General features: G+C 35.3%; 1 protein-coding gene across 4 annotated transcripts in view; it reads left to right on the forward strand.

The window, feature by feature from the left end:
- Window positions 1-22111, forward strand: part of LOC145278011 (monocarboxylate transporter 9-like) — a 199293-nt gene that overhangs the window by 41802 nt on the left and 135380 nt on the right. Inside the window, exon 1 of one of the 4 annotated variants that reach the window (XM_080130194.1) lies at window positions 7434-7627. The exons of the other annotated variants lie outside the window; for them this stretch is intronic. The gene's annotated coding sequence lies outside the window, so the exon portion shown is untranslated. Of the gene's footprint in view, window positions 1-7433; window positions 7628-22111 lie in introns of those variants that run through there. 4 annotated transcript variants of the gene reach the window in all.

The raw sequence follows: 22111 nt of genomic DNA on the forward strand, positions 1-22111 counted from the left end.
TCGAGTCTGTCTTTCTTTTATGTGCATGAAATAGATCGTCGAGGCAGCGGCCTATCAGCCCGAAGGTGAAGTGATTCCGACCAGATCGACTGAGTTCCCTGTGAAGGACGAGCACAGGTCACATTGGGGTCCGTTTAACTCATATGTGATGAAGGAGACCCCTATTAGGGATTGCTGATGGTTCATAAAGATACTCCATCCTTGTCACAGAGTATTTGAACAAGATGGGCATCAATACGATTCCTCACCCTCCCTATAGTTCAGACCTTACTCCCTGTGACTTTTGGTTATTTTCTACGCTCAAGGAAAACCTTAGATGCTGTCGATATGAAACAATTAAGATGAAAGATGCTGTGACGGGGGTCACTGACACGCTCACACAAGAGCACTTCCATGGGGCCTTCTAGAAAGTTGTTGGAACGATACAACAAGTGCATTGCAACCGGAGGAGATTACTATCAAAAACTTATTGAAGGCACCTCGTATTTTCTTTTATCATTGAAGATTTTTCTTGGTAGTTTTCTATTTGCAGAAATATCGCTTTAACTATAGACTTGGTTGCAATGTTATGACAAAATACATTTTTCTCTTAAGTTAATTGTTGTTTCATATATTAACATTCAATTAACATTCGTTTCTTAACGATAAAACTCATTTCGTTGCCTACAACAATATATGACAGTTAAATATCATAGACTTGATTACTTAATGAACAGTAGGAATGAAATGATTATACACTAAAACGAAATAAATTCATGTTTACACGTTTATTGCACCATTAATCTCATTTGATTGGTACGCAGTTTGTTAATTGACGTCAATGAGGTGGGTAGAAATTGGGTTTTGGGTTTTACTATAAAATTCCTCGTAACTCTTTAATTTATCTTGTCCTTTAGTTCTCACATTCCATGACTGACTTTTCTGACAAAAGAGAATAATTGCTGTTTTCTGGGTCGGAATCTATTCATCTAACACTTACCGTTGGCAAGTTTTTGTACCTCAAAGTACGTGTATATATATATATATATATATAATTATTTTTTTTACTATAATAATTAAATACCTACAGACACTAGTGTTTCATCCTTTCGGGATTCTTCAGTGCAGGGTGTCACGATTACTACCAGTCGAACGATTCGAACCCCGCGACACGAGACATCTCTGGCTCGATTAGCGGAGGCCGTATCCATTCGGCTACCATTAATCATGTGAAATAGCGTTGAATTTTAAACATTTTAATTTAAATGTTCATTACGTCAGACAGACAGTGATCAAATCGTTATACGATGATCTACGCATAAGAGCTAAATTGACCGACTTTTTAATTCAACAGAAAGTGCTCGACGATAAGAAACGTATTTCTTAAAGGGGCTGTCATAATTATTTCTTTTACTATAATAATTAAATACCTACAGACACTAGTGTTTCATCCTTTCGGGATTCTTCAGTGCAGGGTGTCACGATTACTACCAGTCGAACGATTCGAACCCCGCGACACGAGACATCTCTGGCTCGATTAGCGGAGGCCGTATCCATTCGGCTACCATTAACCGTGTGAAATAGCGTTGAATTTTAAACATTTTAATTTAAATGTTCATTACGTCAGACAGACAGTGATCAAATCGTTATACGATGATCTACGCATATATATATATATATATATATATATATATATATATATATATATATGTATATGTAAATATAGTCATCCGCAACAGGACTGTTTCACCGCTCATCAGTGCGGCTAGACAAGCCACTACCCCAGGACAGGATCGAAATTGTGTCAACGCCGTCTTTTTTCGTACACGTACTCTTCAGAAAAAATAGAAATCCTTTGCTTAGATAGAAAAATGCATGAGAGTATAATATCGTGTGTTTGTTCCGGCAGCAAGTTTTTTTCATCTCATAATATTATTATTTCAATAGGTTAAACGCGAGTCATTTTTGATGACATAAAAGAAGAAATGCTTCAACCATTGATTGCTTTTTCCTCCTTTATATTTGTTCTCTTTAATTTGTTCCTTTGATTACTGACTATAGGACTTTTAACTTCAAATACTTTAATGGAAGTGAATAATAATAATAATAATAATAATAATAATAATAATAATAATAATAATAATAATAATAATAATATAAATCGTTAAAGAAAGTAGAAAAGAACAGAAACACGGAAAATGTCTAATTATCGATTTTGATTCGTCAGGCAGCTGTGTGACATGATGGATATATATTTACAAAAAACACTTATTGCTTGTTACTATAGTAGCGGATTGAGCAAATTGTCTGAAATTTGGAATTTTACGCGTTAAAAATAATAAAAGAAACCTATTCTTAACGTAAGTAGCCCCCGAACTACCATACTAGCAGTAAAACTCCACCACTTCAAAATAGAGTCCCCTAGGTGGCAGAAGGTTTTTTTTTTTTGGTCTTATAATTTCTTTCCTCGAACTGTTTCCTTTTGGAATTCTATATCTATTCCTTGATTTCCGACCATAAAAACATTCAAACTTTAAATGTAATGTGAAGAAACATCTTGTTGCCTAGTTTACTTACGGCATGAGTAGTACTCCTATCACAGTATGTTAGATTTTGGGCCAGTAAACTTAGTATTATATAAAATAGTTTGTTGAGAATAATAGAAAATTGAAACCGCTGATTCTTAAGCCGAGATTAACTTGGTGATCGCGAGATTAAAATTGATGAATTGTAAAAACTATAATAGAAACGGATATAGCTATATGACTCAAAGAGAGGATGTGATAGAGAACATAAAAATCCGTTCGAGAGAAAGCATGGATAGGTAAAATAAAATGGGCTGACAAAATATAATTAATTAATGATTCCGATTCGGTGGTCAGTTATTTTGAATAAATGTCAACTGTAATCCACCGGTCTTATTCCCGTTAGTTCTTACAAGTATAAACGCTGTTTATCAACCGGGCGGTGTTACCTCAGTACGGAAGGATTACAAAGAAGCGCACAAGAAGAAAATAAACAACTGCTAAGAAATGAATGCAATTGTGTGAACTGTATTGTTTCTCTAACGATTACGGCACTGTGGATTTCTGCAATGAATGACACAAAGTTGATTTATTGGGTTATTTTGTTGTACGGTATGTCAACCCTTTTAGAATTATGTAATGCCTAATCCAGTAATTTTGGAATAAATTTTATGTTTCAAGTTTTTTTATATCTCCAAATATTTATTCACGAAGTTTGCTTTTTTTTTTTTTTACGACGTATTAGCCCTTGTTGTGAGGATATTTAAAACCGAGTAATTTTCGAAAAAGGTGCTTTAAGATATTTATATTTTTAAATATTTATTGATGGTGTTTGGTTTGCTTTTTGTATAGGAAAAATATTTTTTAGTTTTGACTTTGCTGAATATGATTGAGTTTTACAAAGAGAAATAAAATAAAATAAAATTAATGCTTGGTGCATTTTAGGTGAAGAAGCCAGGATCTTCAGACACTCTGATCTGGTAACACCATAACAAAGTTGAAACATAACAAGTAGTCCGTTATTCTTCAGTTGGAATGTGCTTTGTTTTAGGTGAATGAAAGTATCAGATTAAGAAGAAAGTTCTTGCGACTTTTAACTTTTAACGTCAGATGAAAATATCTCGGCTCAACCAAAAAAATTATGGATCGAAATAAGCACCTACAGAATCAACACATTTTTCCACAACGCAAAACAAGTGTATTTATGCCAGTAACGTAAAAATCTGGCGGTCTGGTGCCAATGAAGTCGCTCAAGATGTTTTTTTTTTTTATATCGCTTAGATTTTTGAAGCATTTCTCATGTAGAATTTTGTCGAGATGCTTAAAAAAGTGGTAGTCGGTAGATAAAAGGTCTCGAAAGTATGGCGGATGAGGCAGATTTTCGTAGCCGAATTTGTTCGACTTCTGCAGGGTTGTTTCAGCAATAGGCAATCGGGCATTGTCGTGGAGGATAATTGGGCCTTTTCTGTCGACTAATTTTAGGTGTTGTTGTCGAAGTTTCTGCTGCATTTCATCCATTTGTTAACAGTACGTCTCCAATGTGATAATTTCGCCTGCATTTACAAAACTGTAATGGATGAGACCAATCGCAAACAACCAAACACTCAGCATAATCTTATTATAGTGCAATTCTGGCTTCGGGAAGTGTCGTGGAGATTAGTCGTCGTCTAATCACTGAGCTGAAGGTCGCCGGCTGCAGTAAAGAACTCACTTTTTATCGCAAGTCACAACTCGGTCGAGAAACGGGTCGATCTTCTTGCGTAAAAGAAGAAAAGATGACACTTCTTAACGACGGTTATTTTCTTGTCGTCCAATTCGTGAGGCACCATTTTATGAAGGTTTTTGTCTTTCCAAACTCTCTCAAGTGGTTGGAAATCGTCGTATACGTTACATCTAATTCAGAAGCAAGTTCTCGAACAGTTGTGCGTGGTTTGGCTTCGACTAATGATCTGAATTGATCGTTGTCAACATCCGATTTTCGACCACTACGCTATTCATCTTCAAGAATCTCATCGCCACCACGAAATTCCTTGAACCACCATTGTGCTATTTATTTAGTAGTGTTTCCCTGAAAAAAAAAACGCTTCGTTTATATCGCGAGCTGATTCAGTTGCTTTTCGGCCTAGCTTGTATTGAAAGACGAAAATTGTGTGTATTTGCTTTTTTCCATTTTTGTATGCAACGTTGTTAAAATAAAAAATAATTGTTTAAAAACGATTGTAATTCAAATGATAAGATAGAACGAAAAACTTTCTTTAAAATAATATATAAAGTAAAGGTATTATATCGGAAACTCATTTTAAAATACATCATTTGAACATAAAACTAAAAATTCTGCAATAACGTTCTTCTCAACTTAATATAAAATATAAAATTAATTTCACCACCACATGTTTCGCTTTTGATCGCCATGACAAACTGATATCAACTAAACAATAAACTTACCGGCCGTTTGACGCATTCGTTTAAAAAATCCTTTACTGTTTTAGTTTTCGCTTTTGGCGGGGGAACTGCAAAATAAAACACATTTAATTTATGATATAAGTAAATTAATTACCGTTATGTTTTTATTGCTGAATGCTTTTGTAAATCAAAAAATAATGCACGTATAATTGTAAAAAAATAGATAGTTTAGGGTGGGGACCGTATTTTTACGAGTAGTTTTCATCAGTATTTTGTGGCGGTTACAAGGCTCTCTTCTTTTAAAATAATACCGTGTAATTTATTTTTTATCAAAAAATATTAATATTTTAAGATAAAAAACTGTAGAAGTTATGTAAGCACGTTTTTAATATAGCACTTCTATAATAGATTTCCGATCGAAATGTTACCGAAAAAATCAGTTAGTACCTAGATTAAATGAAACAGCATTTTTATTTCATTTATTTTCGATTGCTACCCAATTCAATAAGTATATCAACTTTATTTTATTTCTTTTATACTGACCGGATCTGTGGCAGTAGACATAATTTTCGACATTGTTTCAATAATAATTATTTCTGATTAAAGATCGTTTTATAGAATTAACATACATTTAACTTATTCTGAGTCTATTATTTTTTTTTACATAAACCATAAAAAAACGTTCGTACGTTAAATGTTCTACTAAATCATAAAATCTTCTACAGCAATTTTCACATTACAATTTTAAGAACAAATTTTCTTTGAGAAATCGTATCATGGAGGACATTAATACAGGATAATAAGATTTCATTTAGAAAATAAGCATAAAATTAAAAAAGAAAAATCAGTTATATATTTTATTTTAATTGGAATTCATTATTGAGATGAGTATTATTTATATTAATTTATTTATTGCGAACTATTATTCTCATCTTTATAAGTTGGTGTTTCACAATGTTTCGGCCAACTATTCCTCTGGCCTTCGTCAGGTGGTAACCGCGACGGATAGGAACTTCGAATCTCTTAACTGCCTTCTCAGCAATCACTGCCATCCGTAGTTGTTGTCGTCTTACCACGTTTTTGGCCAAGTAAGCATCTGACCGGCTTTGGGTAGGATTGAAACCGCTATCTTTAGAACTTAATCATCTGGAACCGTTTGGAATTTGTGTTTAAAAAAATATATATTAAAAAACACAATCTTCTTCCACGAACAGCTAAAATAATTCACGTGAACTTTTTCGAACATGATTGCTAGGAATGAATGCTGTCCACGCTACAAATTACCAGTTCTTTCAACGGTTTTCTTTTTCTTCTTCATTTCGATACTTTTTGTGACCAAAAGCGAAGGTCCGCTTGAAATATAAAAAAATAACAATATTGAATACAAAAAGTAACATCGTTTTTCATGCTTCAAAAACCTCTCATAACCTTTAAATCACTATCCTAGAAGCATGCGTGAACGTTTAACATTATATATATATATATATATATATATATATATATATATATATATATATAGTCATCCACATACAATACTATTTCGCTGTTTCACAGCTCATCAGTGAGAAAGCATGACAGGCAACTACCTCAAGCCAGGATTGAAACCCGACCGTCTGTACGACAATCAAAACTCCTAACCATTATGCTATCGGCGGCTGCTGAGCGAGTCATGAGTTTAACGATGTTTTGACATTGTCCAAAATACCTAAGCTCAATTTGTTTACACAAAGAGCGTCGCTTATACGCTAATGGTAATTCGAGTATCACCTCAATATGCTCAACTGAAGATGGAGCATTATAGTCATCCACATACAGTACTGTTTCGCTGTTTCACAGCTCATCAGTGCGGCTAGACAGGCAACTACCTCAAGCCAGGATTGAAACCCGACCGTCTGTACGACAGTGAAGGCTTCTAACCATTATGCTGCTGATGAGCGAGTCATGAGTTTAACGATGTTTTGACATCGTCCGAAATACCTAAGCTCGATTTGTTTAGAGAGAGAGAGAGAGAGAGAGAGAGAGAGAGAGAGAGAGATATGGGTAGATAGATATCGATAGGTAGATATAGATAGATAGATAGATTCACAAGGTCGCGACACTGGACATGCTAATGTTTCAGACAGATGGTAAGACAACACTACAGGCGATTTAAAATTGGTTACTTTCTACAGAAGAACCATTCTTTAAGTCGCTTGCGAAGACTTGTGATGTTAACCAACCATCTGTCTGAAACATTAGCATGTCCAGTGTCGTTACTTTGTATCTACCTACATACTATTGTGGCGGAACTGACATATGTTACCTACTAATAGTCTATTCCAATATCAATAAATACCACAAGACCAAGCAGTAAAGTGTAAGTAGATATCCGGTTACGCTCGCATACTGAACGTGTGACTGAAGTGTGGTGTCTGATCAGATGCTGCACCCGAAAGAAAACTCACCCATTATATGCTTTGCAATACATGTTCTTACTTTATTTTGGCATTCTATGTTTTCATAACACTTTAACATGGCTATACCAGTGACAACATCGGATTTCGAGCTCAAAGAGATCACTAAAATTTAAAATATCCCTAGCATTCAAAATCACTCGCGACGGAAAGCTAAATTAAACCAAGCAAGTGTTCAGAAAACATTCAGGAAATGAGAAAGAGAAGAACTCGCGAAGATTAAATAAGTGCATGGACATAAAAGTTTACATTGCAAACTCGTGGAGCGTAAGTATATTTTCTATATTCTTCTTCTCTTTGTTCGGGAATGTAACGACATCTTCATGGACCTGTGAATACAAAAGAAAGAGAAATACGAACTACTGTGTTTTTGTCACGTCATTAAATAAGTGTGTCAGTGAATCTGTTTTTCTTTGCTTACTAAAACTTGCAGGTTTCGGCTTTTTCGTCACATGTGTTTCTGTTCTAGTGGAAAATACATTTGCTTTGAAAAAATATCGAATATTTCTGTGGACATTTATATTTTTTCTCGTTTAAGAAAAAGACATCCTTTTTGGAAGAAATTTCCTTTTCAGGGAATTTAAAACTATAGGTTCAACGTTCGTTTGCAAAGTTATTAAAGGAAACGAAATAACGTTCGCCCCCCCCTAGTTGTTCTAAAAATACTAAAAACTGGTTAATCTGAACACGGTTTTGTTAAGTTTCTGTAAATTCAGTATTTTACTCACCGTACAAAATGACCACTTACAAAGTACATTGGAGCAATTATGAAAACTGCAAATTGAACAACAGCAGCAACAACAACAACAACAACAACAACAACAATGTGCAGAGGAAAGACAACAGCATTAACAACAATCATTTGAACACCAGAAACGCTCTGATGAATAACAACAAGAAGACTAATGAGGCTAGAGTCCGAGTAATATGAAAACCAACGTCACATGAAAACGTTGCTAACTCAGGTAATAAAAAATAATACGTACACCGATAATACTACGGCATTTTCACAAGATTAAACATGGAATGCGACCTACAATTTCTGTTACGGATCTGAAGAAAGTAAGTAAATCATTTGAAGCTTATTTTCGTATCGACTGCAATAGTAACTTTCGCTGAGAGGGTGGAACTTCTTACAAAACTCTTTATCCCAGAAATTCTCTTTATTCCATTAGCGTTGATCATGTCTGAATTTGCACTGTAACGAACACTGTTCAAGCGTAACAGCCACGTTACAGTAGCATCAGTGTAACAATTGTATTATTTTGTTCGTTGTTCATCCAATATTGTTTCATATCTATTTGATCAGGAATTAATTTCCCAATGGCATACAGTTTTAAAGCCTTTGCCAAAAATAGATAAATGTGAAAAGCGCCCGAAACTGTTTAGTTATAATGAAAGATGGATAGCTGCGATCAAGCTGTAAAAGGCAACGATTCTTAGCACTCGCTCCTTACTTTTACAGTCATAATTATTATTAGTGAACACAGAATTTTGATTCTTTAACAAGAATCAATTTGAGTTTAACATCATGTCATTATACAGTTACACAGTCCTATATTATAGAAGTAAAAAAAAATGTGTTAGGGAGATATCCCGAGTTTTACTATTGTCCCTCTGTTGGCGATATTTCTACTTTATTCGGATTCGTTGTTGCTGTATGTCCCAAGCGTACGACGAAAAATAAGCACCACACACGGAAGATATCTGTTAAATGTTTTATACTCCTGATGCAGGGGTAGAGGATTTATTTACTGCCCACCTCAGCAAAAGGTGGCACAAGGCCGGAAAGTGGGGATCCAGCAGGCTTCCCTATAGGAGGTGCACTCCTGCAATTGTAAAAATTGCCTGAGTAACCCCGTCGGCATTCCCCGGTCGGGGCGCCTCAGGCCGTAAGCAATGAACTTACTCCACCAGAAAGCCCGGTGGCAAGTCCTGGGAGGGTGGACCTTCTAGGTATTACCCAGGCGGTGTATCTCAGTCCGACAGGTGCTGGGCCGGTATCCGGCCCCTCACCCGTCGGGCTGAGTTTCAAGAACGGATACTTGACGAGTACTTCTACACTGTCTCCCTGCAGCCGAAGCAACTAGGAGACACATCCCATCATCCAAGATGAATGCTGGAGGTATGGGACCAATGATTTCGACAATCGTTTTTATAACCACCGGCTGTGCTAATCAACCAATGAAAATCTTCCAAAGTTACTATAAAAATTGTCGAATTTTGGATTCAATCAGTTCGCCGTTGGCTATGTCACGAACCGACTTTGATTCTTAGCCGCCATCTTGGTTACTGGAAATTACTTCACACTCAGTATCGAGACTTCACTCTGTTCAACATAATGTCTCAACACTTAACAGTACTGTTCGTTGTAAGCAAGATACGTTTGTTTATATTTAACATTTGATACGACAAGAACAATAAATTCTCTAATAAAGACAATCTCTTTCCAAGATAAATATTTCTGTATTGCTTTAGTATAAGTCAGCTAAATGATACGGTCGGTTCTCTAAGCTTTCCGGTCTTATACGTAAACTTGAATTTCTTTAGAATCCTGTGTGTTGCTTTTCCTCCAATAGCTACGCATTCTTTCTTTTTAATTCGGCCCACTTTACATACCCTTTTATTGCTAGTTTATCCTTGAGTGGTGTCCATTGACTGATCCCATACCATGAATATACTAGCGAACAAGATTGCGTTATTATTTTTTCTAATTATATTGCTTCGAGTGGAGAACACTTCGTCGAAGTTTTTTCATCCTTAGCTATCTGTTCCTCGTTTTATTTTATTACACAAATTCTCTAAGCAAGTTGCGCATTGAACCTACACAGCTTAGGACAAGAGATTTCGTTCTTGTCTAGTAAAGTGAACAACACTGAATATACAGTGCTTTCTAGTCGAAAATACATTCTTGTAATCTCCGAGAAATTATATAATATGCAATTTCCATGGATCGCAAAAATTTTACATACCCAGTGAAGCTAACTATAGAAAAATATATACACTAAGCGTTTACACAAGATCTGCATTATACAGCGTAATATCTTAAATTTGAAGTAGGTACTTCGTGGGCAGTTACTATAAAAATTGTCGAATTTTTGGAGTCTAAGTGAAAACTTAAGCTTGATAAGCCTAACAATAAACTGAAACGTTGTTGAAAGACCAAATGCTATTTAAACATTAGTTTTATAAGCTTCTGGGCTTGACCATTACTCCTGATCTTAAATGGAACACGTACATCAAATATGTTGCCAAGGCCGCCTAAAAAATGGTGGGATCTTTCTATCGATCCGGTAGATATCTCACTGCTGATGCAACTCTCTATCTATATAAGAGCCAGGTACGTCCAAGGATGGAATACTGTTGCCACATCTGGGCAGGAGCTGCTAGAAAGGACTTGGCCTGCCTTGATAGAGTTCAAAATAGACTTCGTAGCCTCGTAGAAGATGTCCTTTTCTCTTCCCTGCAACCTCTATCTCACAGAAGAGATGTTGCGAGTCTGCGTTATCGTTATTTTCATGGAAAGTGTTCGACTGAGCTTCAGTCTATAGTCCCCCCACAAGAACCACTCGTCTAGCTGAAAGCACTATCAATAATTCCCCCACTCTTTATCTGTGCCTAAACCTAAACGTAGATTCCATGAACAAAGCTTCTTTCTTAGAACTGCACGCCTGTGGAACTGTCTTCTGTTTTCCTGCTTTCCTGCTGACTACAATATGGTTGTGTTCAAGTCTAACGTAAATAAGTTCTTGATGAGCCGTTCCATATAAGTTATCAAATTTACCAAATTTTCATTACTAATGATTATTATATTGTCCAATTTCTACTGTACACTCTTTAACCCTTATCCTTGAGTGGCCTCTTGGCCTTGATAATGTGGTGATGCCTATGTAAAAAAAAAGCAGATAAAACTGCTATTTCACAGACAAACTACCAATGAAAATACCATTGAATAATCAAGCTTGGAAAGCAAAAGAAAAATGCTATTTTAAATGTGACAATCCGACCGACTGAGCATCATTTAAAGATGGTTGGACGCATTTTAAGCACCAATCTGCCCTTCAATCATTTAATTCAAATCGGTGTCTTCATCAATTGCAATGGCTTCCAACAGGTTGTATACGAAAGGTGACGAACGTACATGATAGCGTAACATTTCAAATGTTTCATTTTTTCATGTCGCAATAAGTAATGTCCGACAGCGGGGGAAAAAGATAAACGCAATTTCCTGTAACGATTTATCACAATAGTTCCTGACCAATATACTCTCGACTTATTATCTGCATAAGTAACTCAAAGTAAAACAAAATGTACATTGATATACAGTAGAACCCCGGGATACGGTGGCACTAGGATACGTTTTTTCAGGTTACGATGTGGAATACAATGTTTTTTCCATCCCCCTAGTTACGGTATTTACCTCGCCTTACGGTGTTATTTATAATGTTATTTTATTGCATACATGTGTATTATATACTGTACTGTATTTTGTTACTAATTTTTAATGCCGTATACCGGGGTTTTATTGTATATGTTTAGGATTTACATATGCACACACATCTGCGCATATATATATATATATATATATATATATATATATATATATATATATATATATATAAGAGAAAGGAAATTAAAACTGTGAGTTTAAATTTACAATTCTATGTGTGTTTTTGGTGCAGGTATTTAGTATTAGATTGTTATTATGGTTAGGATAGGAAGGGGATATTGTTGTTGATCTAGTTGCCAATATTATTATCATGGGAATTGTCCTGCGAAGGAACATCACTATTTATATTGTTAGTTTTGTTTTTTATGAGGATATTAGTGGAGGGGGATATTCAAATTCATTGCTATTTGATTGCTCGGGGATTAGCTGCTGGGAAAAATTAGTGGCATTTGCTTATAATAATCTCTACTCTCTATTATTCGTTTATTGAGCTTTTTTATTTGGTTGGGGAAAAAAACTGGTATTTATATTAGATCGAAGTTTATCATTGTTTATATCAGAAAAAACGGCATCTTCCTTGATTTCACTATATATATATATATATATTTATATATATATATATATATATATATATATATATATATATATATATATATATATATATATATATATATATATATTATATATATATATATATCTGAGATCATTAACCTACCACCAGAAACTCTCAACTGATAGAATCGTCCATCGGCCAACACTTGGTCGATAAAAACGAGTGCGGTCTTGTTTTCTCTCCGGAGTGTTTTTCTGTTTTGTACCGAGGACGCACAAAGTTCCACCTGTCTTTCCTCGAAGCACTTGCCATCATTGCTAACCCCCCTACTTTGTGCAAGCAGAGAAACCTCCGGCTTCAATTAGAATTATTTGGGTAGTCAGGTTTTTTTTTCTTAACCTCCTCTCCGCTCTTACTCCATACCACTACCAAATATTCTAATATATATATATATATATATATATATATATATATATATATATATATATATATATATATATATACACTTTATTGTGTCATCAGAACAATAAGAAAAATGTAAGGGTAAATTGATGAAAAATAACTCGTTTATGCCATAGAATTTCGAGGCCTAATACTTTTCATCAGAAGAGGAGAAAGGTCAGAATTATGCAAAATGCAAATAAAAAAAAATTGACTTAATGACATTTAGAAATGAAATGAGAATGAAGGAATAGGATAAAGTGGTAAATAGTAATTAAAATTATGTACAACATATACGATTGTAATATGATATATATATATATCATGTATATATATATATCATATATATATATTTCTTGTTGATATTTTTATAACGATAATACTGTTAAGTAGCGTCTTCGTCTCGAAAATAATTTTTAAAATGACCCATATTTTATTTGGACGTAGATAAACAATATTTTTATTTATTTATTTTGTTTTTATTTTATTTTCATTTTTGTATCATTTACTGTTTTAAAATAATAAAAAAGTAAATGATATATATATATATATATATATATATATATATATATATATATATATATGTATGAAAGATAAAGAGTAAAATTGCGTGGGACATTTATAACATTATCATGTCAATAAGGATTACAGAAAAAGGGGAATAAACCTCTTTATGACACGGCATTTCGAAACTCAATGCTTCTCGTCAGAAGAGGGAAAAAGCTAGCATTATACAAAAATAAGGGTGTATAGATTAGACTCTCTTTAGAAAATGTAGATCAGAAAAAAATATGGGGGGGATGGCATAATGAAGAAGAAAAAGAAAAAAGCCTTAAAATAAAATTCAAAAAGTAAAAAACTCTGAAGGAAGTAAAATATAAATTATAAGTAGAAAGTAAAAGAAAATAAAACAGAATATAAATAAAAAAATGAAAATTTTAAAAAATAGATAAAAATAATTAAAAAACAAAAGTAAATCATTTTCATTATTCTGAAGATATAATCCGAACTCCACAACAAAATAAAAGGACAGAAAATGTTTATATATTGTTCTGTAACGGAGCGCATATGAGCGTGTATGAAAATATCAGCACCAAATGAAGTATGGGCGGCAAGCGATTATGTTAGCAGCAGGAGCAGCGTTTGAACGCGTATACAAATTAGCAAGTGTGTTCGGGCTTGCGTCTGAAGAAAAAGAAAAAAATGACACCAAGTGGTCGAAGAGAAACAAAGTCGGCGCCGAAAGAGATGGACGTGTAAAGTGAAGGCGAGAATGTGTCAGCTGTGGCCAGCATGCGATCGGAGAAGGAGAAACGTAACCTGGACATGTGTCAGCGAAAACCTTTTTAAGTGGTGTTGAGACAGGACAGTAATAGAAATAAATGTATTTGTTAAAAAAGAAAAAAATGCCGACTTTTAGTTATTTATTTTTGCTTGTTTGTTCCTTTTCGACGGTGCCGGACGATATGGAAGAACGTTATAGTTCAATTCAAATGTACCATTTATGCATATTATATCAGCATCATTTTCTCTCTTGATGATTGGTAATAGTTGCTTAAAGTCACCAGGCACACCGTCATTTTCCCTCCGATTCTTGAGAGTCCTGTCGACCATCTTTGCACTCTTTCTCCTTATCATTAAATATTCGTCACAAATAATTATTTTTGTTGCCCTTTTGGCTGTTTCTAAATTGTTATCAAAATATCAAACATCATTCCCATTTACATTGAAAGGAAACTTGAATCTTGAATCTTGAAAAAGCAGTCACCAATGTTGTGGTAATCCCTTATGATGTTACAGCCAGTGAAATCTGTCCCAAGTTCCTTACTTTTGAGAGCATAAGTTTTATTAAGAAGGTTTTTTTTTCTGTGACTTCTGAAGCATTGATTAGAATCAATGGAGAAGATCCTGTGTCGAAGCAACTGCACATAAATTTTTAGATGATAGATTGTTCATCATTTAATAAACGTTAGTGTGTTTTTACATATGTCATTAGTTCGGCTATATTGTAACTTTGTTTATTCCTTTTTTTTTTTACATTTACACCCCAAACGAGGCACGTTACCACTTTGATGTAGGGGCTACTATCAGGGACCTAAGTTCCGGGAGTACTATGTAGGGAGTTTAGCAGCAAGATGTTTGTTCACATTACACTTGAACTTCTGCATGTCAGTACAGTTGGGGAAGCAGGAAACCGGAAGAAAATTCCAAAATCCTGCAGTTCTGGGGAAGAAGCTATTAGAGTAAAAGGCTTTCTTACATCTAAGGATCTCAACTGTATAGGGGTGGGACATCGCTGCTTGTCGGGTTTGTCGGGGGTATTTTCGTCGAGGGGGTACAAGGGCTTGTAGTTAGAGCATCCACCATTAAAATATTTGTAAAACAGAGGGATGCAACATTTCATCGGTGGGACAGGGGCTGAAGTTTAGATGACAATTCATTAAGGCTTTAATCATCAGAATCGCATTATGCAGATTTTAAGGTAAAGGCAATCCAAAGTCTTGCAGTGATTTGCCAGCAGTACAAAGTTTATCACGCACGTACTTGAACGTGTTGTTGATGCCATTGACCATGTTCTGATTGTTGACTTGGATTTGCATTTAATTGTAATAATCTATTGTCATAGATTTGGAAAATTTTTCTCACAACTCAAAGGGATTTGAACATTCTGTATTTAAGACTATCGCAATAAACAATTCCCTTATCGCTCTTGGCATACTCGTTTTCTATGAATATTCCATTATTTGTATCCAGTGATTGTCATCAAGAAGTAATAATATTTCTTTGCAAGCAGTTTTAAATAATGGAAATATATGATCTGCTACAGTTGACTACGATTCAGACAAACTAGGTCTTGTTACATGATACAGTAGTAGCCGCAAAAAATACAATTCACTAATATTTTGTAAGACTGTGCATGCAACCAAAAATATTTCCTTAAAAAACTCTTGGATGATCATCTATTCTCTTACCCACGTTTCTTCTTTGCCATTTCTTATTTTGCCACATGTAGTATTTTGCCACATGTAGTATTTTTTCCACATGTAGTATTTTTCCACATGTAGTATTTTGCCACATGTAGTATTTAGTCACATCTAAGTAATAGATTATTCTTGTAAATTCATTATTTTAGCAAATATTGAAAAACTCTGTTAGAGTTGTGCAAGAAGCGTTTTCATTTGACTGTCTGTTGTTTTTCCTTTGAATATAGATCATATATTGATCAGGAAGACGAACAACTGCAGGTTTTCTAATATGAATTGGAAATCAAAGTATCATCGAAACTGCTTCTAATGCTCCAATATATCTTACTCTCACACGTATATTATTATTTACTAAAAATCAGATTTAAATTGTGTACTTATTTATGTCTTTCTCCATTACGGATACTAGTATATAAATACTCACTGTTTGTGAATCGACAAATGCGTGTATATATATATATATATACGCATTTGTATACATTTATATATATATAAATGCGTGTGTGTATATATATATATATATTTATGTGTGTATATATATATATATATATATATATATATATATAATCAAATGAATTTTTATTTTCATCAATACACATGTCATCTCCGTTTATTATTAAGACTTATTTTTGGCATTTGTAATTTAAATACAATTTAAGACATATGGCCCTCCGGTTCACGTGTATATGGCTGTAACACTAAAAAGAAAAGAAAAAAATAATTATAATAGGCAAGACATTAAAGTGACTCAATGGCACACAACAACAGTCTTCAAGGATTTTCGTCCGCTTTCTCCCCGAGATTTTTCACACGGGCTGCGAGATTTTCCGTTACTTTGCGAGACCACTCACAGACTATTTGACCAAAGGTGTCGGGGCGGCTATCTTAATCCTTTCTTCCGTCCCCTCGACAGCTTGATTTCACATGACGCACACATGCGCGAACGCTTTAATGGTAAGCCACAATTTTTCCATGCAATGGCTTAATCTAGAGGTTTAATTCTCACAAACTCTACGCAGAAAATTAGATGTGTCTCGGCATTAACACGTTGAATGTTGTCTTCCAAGTAGTTTGTTGTGTTTGCTTTATCAGCATAGACATGGGATTTTACATATCTCCAAAGAAAATAATCTAATGAATTTCAATCGCATGAACGAGATTGCCTTTTTATATGTCCATTTCGTGAAATTATTCGTTCATCAAATGTAAATTATTCGTTCATGAAATATAAATAAAATAAATGTGTACAATCTATAACGCTACCCGGGTTTCAGTTTGTCTATGGGGAATTGCCGAAATAAGTTGAATATAAAAGGAATTTTTATCCTGGGCCCTCAATATCAACAAAGATTAGACCATTCCGGTAATGATCCAGTCACTGTTGGTTTATGGAGAGAGTTGAGTTCCGTGCTGTTCTAGGAGGTCCACTCTTCTAGGCTTTGCCTTCTATCTTTGAAAAAGGATTAGTTTATTGATAATCACCTAAGTCCGCCTCACTGAGGAATGCCGACAGGGCTTCCCAAGCACTTTTTACAGGTTAGAGTGCCCCTCTACGGTGGCGCTGACTTCTCAATTCCACTTGCCGACCCTTAAGTTCTTGCAGTGGGAGAGGACTAAAGAAAAAAAAAAGATTGTTGCCAAACACGCATTAAAAGGAAATAGAATGCCCAATTTAAAGCACCCCGTTTTTAAAAACAAAAACAAAACAAAGAACACCCTTTATAATGTTAGCCTATGTTATTGGCACCGCACCGCTGGCATGGATATTGCTAGCACAGTGGTCTTAATTTTAACGCATAAACATTACGAAAAGAAGCAGAAATATTAAACGAACACGCCTCTAAGCGATCTGCGCATTTTATGAGAATACCACTTCAAAAAAGTGTGAAATACGAGAGGCTTCAATGAGTTCCCAGACTTTTTTTTTGTACAATTGTTAAAATTGTCGTAAACGCTTTAAAATTCACTATGTTTTTGCTACATATTTTATGAAATGATTGACTAATTCTCATGATTCTAGGTTCAAATGAACAACTACACAAGGAATTGGAATACACCCTACTAAAGCCTGATTATCACAGCTGGTGAATTTCAAAAGTGAGGACACTTTGAAGAATGGTATGCAACAAAATTATGTTTTAAACTTGCTCCAGAGACGTATGAAATACTTCAGACTGCTTTTGCATGAATCGAGCATCAGTTTTTGAGTGGCATAAGAGATTGAAGGAAAGCAGAGAGTATGTTAGGAATGATGAGAGGTGCGGGAGGAGTAAGGAAGTCAGAACACCAGAGTTGATTGGCCAAATAAAGAATTTCATAGATAAGCACCGTCGTGTGTCTATAGAGAAAATAAGTGCACAGCTTGATGTCAGTGTGGGAATTGTACACACAATTATTCGTGAGAAACTTAAGATGCGGAAGATTTTCGCGAAGTTTGTCCCAAGGGTGTTCCATCTTTATCACAGACTATTTGACCAAGATGCATATAATGTATATTAGATGCCATTCTCACAGCATGACGGATACATAATAATTATTCATGAGTAAACGATCGCTTGCCTTCAACCTGACAGAACAACAAAAATGCTATTTCAAACTGAAGCCACGCAGACCAGAAAAGTGATATTTTAGATGATAACATGACAGACCAACGAAAATGTTGTTTATGATTGGAGCAGAGAAAATTAACGCAAATGCTATTTCAAACCGAAGCGTGGCGGACCAATCAAAATGTTATAACAAATTTAAACGTGACAGACTAATAAAAATACTCTGTGAAACTGGAGCAACACAGACCGATGTACGTATTTATTGAGATGCGTTGACGTATGTAAAAATGTCAACGTCACTTGCAAAAATTGTTCTTTTTGCAACAATAAAATGAATTCTTTGATCTTCTCCCGAAAGAGAAAAAACAGAGATCAATTTCCAACTATCGGACTGACTGAGATATTGAACTCGGTTTTTCCTTTTGAAAACGGAGTAGTGGCTTTCAATGTCCGAAAATAAAGAAAGGTTAACATTCAACACTTACATGTAATCACGCATGCACATATCAGTCAACAATAATTAATTCATACACTACAGGGTGAAACGATAAAATTGTCGTCATAGAAAAGACGACATGATTCCATTTCTGTTTGAAGAAAACTGTTGTTTTTTTTTGCAAGCTATTTACCAGTTGGCTAGTTGTGTACCCATCCAAAAGGCAATAGAAGCCTTCTATCATGTCTGAAAGTGACACAATGTTCAACGAGCGAGATTCAAGTTATGACAACAGGACCATTATCAGCACCCTTACATTACTAATCCGGACGGTTCAACTCTTGAGGCACAGTTCAATGAAGTTTCCGGCCACGGTTATGATCTTTAGTGGTGTTTCAAGTGATGACAACATCATGCCGCCTCGCATCGTTAAAGTGGACTTGAAACTCAACATCAAAGTGTACCTGGATGTGCTGAAGAGTGTGGTGATCCCATGGTGCAATCACGTGACCGCTGGCAGACCCTGGGTGTAGCTGCAGAACTCGACACCGGCCCACAAGTCCAAATAGACTCAAACTTGGCTTCAGAAGGAGTGCTTCGACTTTGTGCCCTTCTTTTACTGACTCCTCTTTTTCTCCCGACTTGAAATCGCTGAAATACTTTAGTCATACATAAACAATATCACCAACATGACTTCCCACAACACCAAAGACAGCCTGATCACCGCCATCTGCTGAGTATTCGCCGAGCTTCCGTCGGCGCTTGTGGTAAAGACATGTCCCCTAGTCCCTAACCCTTATCGATGTGGTGATTGAGGCTGAAGGCGGTTACATTGAATATATATCAGCTCTACTACAGTATCAAGTTATCTGAATTGATTTTTTCAATAAAAGTTGTTTTTTTTTAAAAAGGTGTAGCGTTGTTTTCTGTAAAGCGACACTTTTATCGTTCCACACTTTGCACATGATTATGATATACACAAATGTACGCACATACACACGCACGCACATATGCACGTTTTAATATGCAGAGTCGCACACTCATACACACACACACACACACACACATCTAAATAAATGAAAATGAACGCAGCTATTATTATTTTTCAATTTTTGCAAAGAAAACAAACATTCTGATCAATTAGTTATAAACGCCGATGGTTATAAGATTGGTAAAGGTTGCGATTGGGACTATGACGTCACTATTATGGTTAATGTTGACCACTAGGTTTTCTACGTCCATCACTTCCACCGTTATCGTCTAATGTATCACAATTAAAATAAAATATATCTCTTACGTAATTGAAGCTAAGCAATGTTTTTGTCATTTTTTAAATATCTGTCAATCATTCTTAATCCTCTCCCCCCCACTCTCTTTCTCTCTCTAAACATGTATGTATGTATGTATGTATGTATGTATGTATGCATGTATGTATGCTACTGGTACCATGTAACCCAATACTACCTGCCTCATGGTCGGGTCACCAGCGACTAAACTGGTTCCCCCACCAGACTTGTTTGGTGAGGAGGGCGGCTAGTCTTTCTGAAGGATTAAAAACAAGACCTTCCAAAGGGCGAATGAACCCTTTTTCGGGGTCAACGGCAAACTAGCACCGTGTATATTTGTGTGTATATATATATATATATATATATATATATATATATATATATATATATGTGTGTGTGTGTGTGTGTGTGTGTGTGTGTGTGTGTGTTGGGGCGAGGAGGGCGGCTAGTTTCCCTGAAGGATTAAAAACAAGACCTTTCAAAGGGCGGATGAACCCTTTTTCTGGGTCAATGACCTATTAGCATCGTGTATATTTGTGTGTGTATATGTGTGTTGAGGTGGAGAGGGCTTCCATAAGCCGTGGTGAAGGCAACCTTTCTAGGAGAAGCAAATCTCTGATATAAAAAACCATAAAGCGGGAGACCAGTACCCGCATTAAGCTGGTCTGCAGTTTAATTTTTTGCTGGCTATCTTGCTCTTGCTTGTAGCTGGATCTCAACATTTATAACCGAAAGAGAGATTAGCTGTCGTACAAAGCCAAGACTCTGTAACATCATCGTTGTATAGATACTCACTCAGGCATTTGGGCTCATGGACTTTAAGTGTATGAGGGAGTGGCACTCGTCTGACAAGACGTTGCACTCATCATGTATGTACGTATGTGGCGTTAAATATATATAATATATATAATATAAATATATATATATATAAATATATATAACTAAGCGAATATATATACGTAGATATATATACGAGGGGCGTGCAATAAGTAATGCCCCTGACTCACTTCCCATAGAAGTACCTATTTACTATGCCTCCCCACGGGACAGAGTTAGACACCAGGGTCGTTTTTTAACGTGGAGAAAAGGTACAAAAATAAAAATTGTCTCAGTCGTGAAGGATTTCTCCTCCACTGAAAGAGAACGAGAAATGGAAGTGCCGCATCTGAAGAACAGATACTACGCTTTGATCTTGGCCAAGCAACGAAACTTGGCACAGTTATTAGTCTTTCTCTACATAGGAACCACCCAGAGTTATGCATTTCTCCCATCGTTTGATGCAGCTCTGGAGACCGTTTTTGTAGAGCACCCCAGGTTGGTCCTCCAACCACGTGACTTCAGAAAGCTGCATCATCTGGGAAACGTTTTCCTTTCAAAAACAACTTCATGGCTGGGAAGAGGTGAAAGTCACAGGGCACAAGGCCAGGAGAGTATAAAATATATATGGCGATTAAGCTACACAGAATATTCCGCGTTTCATCCACGCTAGGATTCATCAGGCTTATACGCGGAATATTCTGTGTAGCTTAATCGCAATATATATTTTATAAATTACTATATGTGTGTGTGTGTATATAGAGATAGATAGACAGATAGATAGATAGATAGATAGATAGAGAGAGAGAGGGAGGGAGGGAGGGAGGGAGGGAGAGATTAATGACAAAATCTACATTCCAAATTTTAAACATCTTACCGTTTATTTCTGTAAGTATGGCTAAATGTTTAATTCTTGACAGCAGCTGTTTCGTAGCACAGAATCATTCATGCTATTATTATGTCAGTTTTTTAATTCATTCCGGCCATAACTCATCAGAATAAAAGGAACTCTACAACTTTAAAATAAAATACAGGAATATGGGCATGATTAAAAAATCCGAAGTGAAGCTGCAATTGTGTTTTTTTTTTCTTCTTACGATATATTACGTTTTTGTCATTTAATTTTATATGCTCTGTAGTTATATTGAGCTTTATAAATTAAACGATTAGTATGAATTAAAGGTGAAATATAATTGAATAAACATATTTTCCCATGAATATATATATATATATATA

This window comes from Euprymna scolopes, chromosome 6, assembly GCF_053919585.1.
Source record: "Euprymna scolopes isolate OS-2025 chromosome 6, ASM5391958v1, whole genome shotgun sequence".
Lineage (NCBI taxonomy): Eukaryota > Metazoa > Mollusca > Cephalopoda > Sepiida > Sepiolidae > Euprymna > Euprymna scolopes.